The sequence below is a fragment of the Piliocolobus tephrosceles genome, chromosome 1 (genome assembly GCF_002776525.5).
Source record: "Piliocolobus tephrosceles isolate RC106 chromosome 1, ASM277652v3, whole genome shotgun sequence".
Taxonomy (NCBI): domain Eukaryota; kingdom Metazoa; phylum Chordata; class Mammalia; order Primates; family Cercopithecidae; genus Piliocolobus; species Piliocolobus tephrosceles.
In genome coordinates, this window is record NC_045434.1 from 55,261,242 (window position 1) to 55,268,044 (window position 6,803).

Below are 6,803 nucleotides of genomic sequence, written 5' to 3' on the forward strand. Positions count from 1 at the left end.
TTGAGACGGAGTCTCGCTCTGTCGCCCAGGCTGGGGTGCAGTGGCTGATCTCAGCTCACTGCAAGCTCCGCCTCCCGGGTTTACGCCATTCTCCTGCCTCAGCCTCCCGAGTAGCTGGGACTACAGGCGCCCGCCACCGCGCCCGGCTAGTTTTTTGTATTTTTTTTTAGTAGAGACGGGGTTTCACCATGTTAGCCAGGATGGTCTCGATCTCCTGACCTTGTGATCCGCCCGTCTCGGCCTCCCAAAGTGCTGGGATTACAGGCTTGAGCCTAGGTGGCACTTTCAAGAGTGCAACAGTGGCCAGGCACAGTGGCTCACGCCTGTAATCCTAGCACTTTGGGAAGCCAAGGCGGCTGGATCACGAGGTCAGGAGATTGAGACCATCCTGGCTATCACGGTGAAACCCCATCTCTACTAAAAATACAAAACATTAGCTGGGCATGCTGGCAGGCGCCTGTAGTCCCAGCTACTTGGGAGGCTGAGGCAGGAGAATGGTGTGAACCCAGGAGGCGGAGCTTGTACTGAGCTGAGATTGAGCCACTGCACTCCAGCCTGGGCAAAAGAGTGAGACTCCGTCTCAAAAACAAAAAAAAAAGGCACCTGCTGGGGACCTGTAGGGAAGATGTAAACTTGCCCTAGGAAAACCTGGTTAAATATTCAGGTTTCTCAGGTTTCTCAGGCCATGGATAGGGGCCATAGAGCTCCCAAGAGATTATGACCTTTGTCTTTGGCTACCAGGGTGGGTAGAGAAAGATCAACACGTGGGGGCAGGGATAGGTGTGTCTGAGCTCAGCCTCTTCTTAGGCAATGCTTGCTTTGGCTGCTGTGGGGCATGGAGATGTGGTTCCCAGTCCAATGGAGTTATATTCCCAGAGGGATTATGGCTGCCTCTGCTGAGTCATGCAGGTAACTAGGTAAGTGGGGGAAAGCTGGCAGTCACAGACCTTACCCTGCTCCCTATAGTCCCAAAGGCCAGTCTCACTCCCAACAGCACTGAGTCTGTTTCCAGGAAGCTGGTGACCAGGGCTAAGAACTTGACACAGGCCATGAGCCTTCCCATTGAGAAAGCAAGCAGACTGACAGATTTTTGGCATCTCAGGGAGCCTGAAGGGGTGATCCACTTCCTACAAAGGGTCCATGGATTCTCTTGGCTTTCCTGATGTGTTCCTGTGGTCATTCTTGGATCAAAAATTTATGATGTGAGTCTCCACATGCTGCTCTGTCCATCTGAGTAGGAGCTGCAAGTTAGTCCTGTCTCCTATCTGCCATCGTGCCCAGAGTTAATATTCAGATTCACTCTTGGTGTTAAACAGTCTATGGGTTTGGACAGATGTATAATGACTTATATACACCATTATAATGTTATACACAGTAGTTTCACTATTTTAAAATAAACAGTTCAATGGCATTATGCACGTTCACACTATTGTGCAACCATCACCACCTCTCACCTCCAGAACTCTTTGCACAACTCTGTGCCACTGGACAATAAATTCCCATTCCCTCTCCTGCCAGCCCTAACAACTATCATTCTATTTTCTGTCTCTATGATCTTGACTACTCTAAGTATTTCATGTAAGTAGAATAATATAGTATTTGTTATTTTTATGATTGGCATATTTCACTTAGCATAATATCAAGGTTCATCCAATGTTATGATATATATCACAATTTCCTTCCTTTTTAAGGCTAAATAATATTTCTCTATACTATATTTGCTTATCCATTCAACTGTCAATGAACACTTGGGTTGCACTCATATTTTAGCTGGTTTAAATAATGCTGCTATGAACCCGGCTATTAAATTATCTCTTTGAGACTCCTCAATTCTTTTGAGTATATACCAAGAAGTGGAATTACTGGGTCACATGGTAATTCTATCTAAATTTTTAGAGAACTACCATACTATTTTCCACAGAGGCTATACCATTTAACATTTTCACAAACAGTTCACAAATATTCCAGTTGCTCCACAATCTTGCCAACACTTATTTTCCAAGTTTTTGTTTTTACTGTTTTTAGAAATCATGGCTTGTTACACAGGCAAACTTGTATCGTGGGGTTTGTTGTGCAGATTATTTCATCATTCAGGTATGAAGCTTAGTACCTATTATTTTTCCTGATCTTCTCCCTCCTTCCACCTTCCACTCCCCACCCTCCAATAGGCAGGCCCCAGCGTGTGTTGTTCCCTGTATATGTCCATGTGTTCTCATCATTAGCTCCCACATTTAAATGAAAACACGCAGTATTTGGTTTTCTGTTCTTGTGTTAGTTAGCTAAGGATAATGACCTCTAGCTCCACCCATGTACCTGCAAAGGACATTATCTCATTCTTTTTTATGACTGCATAATATTCCAATGTATATATATATATATATACCACATTTGCCTTACCCAGTTCCTCATTGATGGGCATTTAGTTCGATTCGATGCCTTTGCTGTTGTGAATAATGCTGCAATGAATATACACATGCATGTGTCTTTATAACAGAATGACTTATACTTCTTTTGGTATATGCTCAGTAATGAGATTGTTGAGTTGAATGGTATTTCTGTCCCCTGAACTTTAAATAAAAGTTAAAAAAGAGATAATCTCTTGCAGTTCCATATTGGCAAACAGAGGTTTGTAAATAGTACATCCTAAATATATCTTAGCTTTTTTTTTTTTTTTTGGAAAAGCACTGAATTCAAGTTTATTTAAAGAAAAAAAATCGTATGTATGTCTCATTTAGTAAATCTTAATACCGTTTTCTACCATCTAAAGACATTATGGTCATCCTAATGAAGTTGAGGTGGTATCTCATTATAGTTTTGAATTGTGTTTCCCTAATGATTAGTGATCTTGAGAATCTTTTTGTGCGTTTACCAGTGATTTGCCTATATTCCTTGGAGAAATGTCTATTCAAGTCCTCTGTCCATTTTTGAATTGGGTTGTTTGTGTTTTTGTTGGTGAGTTTGTAAGGAGTTCTCTCTATATTCTGGATATTAATTCCTTGTCAGATATATATTTTGCAAATATTTTCTTGCATCCTGTTGCCTTTTACTCTGTTGGTAGTGTTTTTTGATGAATAAAAATTTTAAATTTTCATAAAGTAAAATTTGTCATTTTTGCTGTTGTTGCCTGTCCCTTGGAGTCACACCAAATAAACTATTGCCAGTGTCATGAAGTTTTTACCCTATGTTTCCTCTTAAGAGTTTTATCATTTTAGATCTTACATTTGGTAAGGGATCCATTTTGAATTAATTTTTGTATACGGTGTTAGATGAGAACTGAACTTTATTATTTTGCATGTGGATATCCAATTTTCATAGTGTCATTTGTTTAAAAGGCTGTAATTTCCTCACTGGATGGTTTTGGCACCCTTCTCAAAAATTATTTGACCATATATGTGATATTTTATTTCTCAGTTATCTATTCTATTCCATTGGTTTTTATGTCTATCGCTATGCCAGTTCCATATTGTTTTGATTGCTATAGATTTGTAGTAAGTTTTGAAATCAGAAAGTGTGAATCCTTCAGTTTTGTTCTTATTTTTCATGACTATTTTGGCTACTCATCATACCTTGAAACTCCATATGAATTTTAAGATGGGTTTTTCTATTTCTGCAAAACATGCCATTGGGGTTTTAATAGGGGTTTCATTGAATCTGTAGTCACTTTGGGTAGCATTGGCATCTTAACAAAATTGTTGTTAAAGCTGTTAACATGGGATTTGCTTTTATTTACTTGTCTTTAATTTCTTTCTGAGATGTTTTGTAGTTTTCATTGTACAGGTCTTTCACCTTCATGTTTAAGTTTATTCCTGAATATTTTATTTTTCATGTTATTGTAAATAAAATTTTCTTAATTTCTTTTTCAGATTGTTCATTTTTAGTGTATAGAAGTTCAACTGTGCCAGGTGTGGTGACTCAGACCTATGTTCTCAGCAATTTAGGAGGCTGAGAAAGAAGGATCTTATGAGGTCAGGAGTTAGAGACAAACCTGGACAAAATAGCTAGACCTCTGTCTCTATAAAAGAAAAAAAAAAGTTAAAAAAAACAGCTAGGCATGGTGGCACCCTCCTGTAGTCCTGGCTACTCAGGAGGCTGAGGCAAGAGGATCCCTAGAGCTCAGGAATTCAAGGCTGTATTGAGCTGTGATCATGCCACCGCACTCTAGCCTGGCCTACAGAGCGAGACCTCATCTCTGAAGAAAAAGAAAAAAGTAACTGATTTTTATGTGATATCATTTGTATTTTGCTACTTTGCTGAGTTTGTTTATTAGTTCTAATAGATTTTTTTGCAATTTTTTTAGTTTTTTTTCCTATAAGATAGTATTATCTGGTTGCAGATGATGTGTAACCAGATGATATAATCCTCTTTTAAATTTAGTAAATTTTTTCCAATTTAGATGCCTTTTATTTATTTTTCTTTCATGATTGCTGTTGCTAAGACTTTCAGTACTACATTAAATAGAACTGGCAAAAGTAGTAATCCTTGCATTGTCTTAAAGAAAAACTATCAGTCTTTTATCATTGAGTAAAATGTTCATTGTGGGGTTTTCGTATATGGCTTTTATTATTTTGAGGTAGTTTTCTTTTACACCTTGTTTATTTAGTTTTTTATCATGAAAAATGTTGAATTTTTCAAATGCTTTTCTGCCTCAATTGAGATGATCATATGGTTTGTTTTTCTTCATTCTGTTAATGTGGTGTATTATATTGATTTTTGAACTACCTTTGCATTCCAGAAATAAATCCCATTTACTCATCTTGTATACTTATTCAATGTGCTGCTGAATTTGTTTTGCTTGTATTTGTGGAGCATTTTTGCATCAATGTTCATACAGGATATTTGTCTGTAGTTTTTTTCTTATAGTATCTTTGTCTGGCTTTAGTATTGGGGTAATGCTGGCCTTATCAAATGAATTAGAGAAGACAATATTGTCTTCAATGTTTTGGAAAAATTTGAGAGGTACTGTTATTAATTTTTCTTTAAGTGTTTGGTAGAATTCGCTAGTGAAGCCAACCGTTCTAGAGCTTTCCTTTGTTCGAAATTTTTTAAATTACTGATTCAATCTTCTTAGTAGTTATATGTCCATTCAGATTTTTCTATTTATTTGTAGTTTAGTCTTTTTAGGTTTTGTATTGCTAGAAGTTTTTCTATTTTCGCCTAAGTTATTTAATTCATTATTGTATAATTTTTTATTGTACTCTCTTAGAATCCTTCTTGTCATTTCTATAGAATCAGCAGTGATGTTCCCAATTTCATTTTTGATTTCATTAATTTGTTTTTATCTTTTTATTATTAATTTCTTATCTATCTTATTGTTTACTTAGCTAAAGGTTAGCCAATTTTCTTAATATTTTCAAGAAATAAATTTTGGTTTCATTGATTCTCCATTATTTTTCTGTTCTCTCTTTTGCTTATTTCTGCTCTAATCTTTACTATTCCTTTCCTTCTGCTAGCTTTGGGATTTTTTTTTTTTTCTGATTTCTTAAGTAATAAAGGTTAATTGATAATTTGAGATCTTTCTTTTTTTAATGCAAGCATTTATAGCTACTATTTTCCCCTTAGCACTGCTTTCACCACGTTCCATAAGTTTTGGTATGTTGTGTTTTCATTTTCACTTGTTTCTAAGTATTTGCTAATTTCCCTAATGATTTCTTCTTTTAACTATTGTTTGTCAAAAAAAAGTGTTGTTTAATTTCCACAAATTTGTTAATTTTCTAGTGTTTCTCCTATTATTGATTTCTAATTTCATCCATTTGTGACTGATGGAGATACTGTACATCGTCACTGAAAATTCACTGAGACTCAATTTGTGGCCTAAGAGATGATCTATTCTGGAAAATATCTCATATGCACTGGAGAAGAAAGTGTATTCCATTGCTGTTGGGTAGAGTGTTTTGTATATGTCTATTAGATCTAGTTGGTTTATTGTGTTATTCAATTGCTCTGTTTCATTACTTATCTTCTATGTGGTTGTTATATCTATTATTTAGAGTGGAATGTTGAAATCTCCAACAATTATTATAGAATTATTTATTCCTGCTTTTGACTGTGTTAATTTTTGCTTCATATATTTTGAAGGCCTGTTATTAGGTATGTAAATGTTTTTAATCATTATATCCTCACACCATATTGAAGCTTTTATTAAAATATAATATCCTAATTTATCTCTTGTGAACTTTTTTGATTTATAGTCTATTTTGTCTGAAATTGGTACAGTCACCCCGCTCTGTCTTGGTTACTATTTGCATGGAATATCTTTTCCACCTTTTCACTTTTCACCTATTTGTGTCTTTCAATCTAAAATTAGTCCCTTTTAGATAGCACATAGTTACATCATGCTTTTTAATCCATTCTGCCAATCTCTGTCTTTTGATTGGAGAGATTAATGCATTTACACTTAATGTAATTACAGTTATGCATACCTAACAATGGGTAAGCATTCTGAGAAATGAATTTTAAGGCAATTTCATTGTTGTGTGTGAATGTAATTGAGTGTACTTATGCAAACCTACATAGTATAGCCTGCTATACACCTAATCTATATGGTATTGCCTATTGCTCCAAGGCTACAAACATTGTACAGTATGTTGCTGTATTGAATACTGTAGGCTATGTAACACAGTGATAAGTATTTGTATATCTAAACATACATAAACATAGAGAAGGTAATGCATTACACTATGATGTTATAATGGCTATAATGTCACTAGGTGTTACACATTTTTCAGCTCCATTTTAATCATGTAGAACCACTTTCGTACCTGTGGTTCAACATTGATTGAAATGGCATTATGCATGACTGTACT

General features: G+C 35.8%; 1 protein-coding gene across 1 annotated transcript in view; it reads right to left on the minus strand.

Moving 5' to 3' along the window:
* Nucleotides 1-6,803, minus strand: part of ATP6V1G3 (ATPase H+ transporting V1 subunit G3) — a 59,250-nt gene that overhangs the window by 49,963 nt on the left and 2,484 nt on the right. The gene's annotated exons all lie outside the window — the stretch shown is intronic.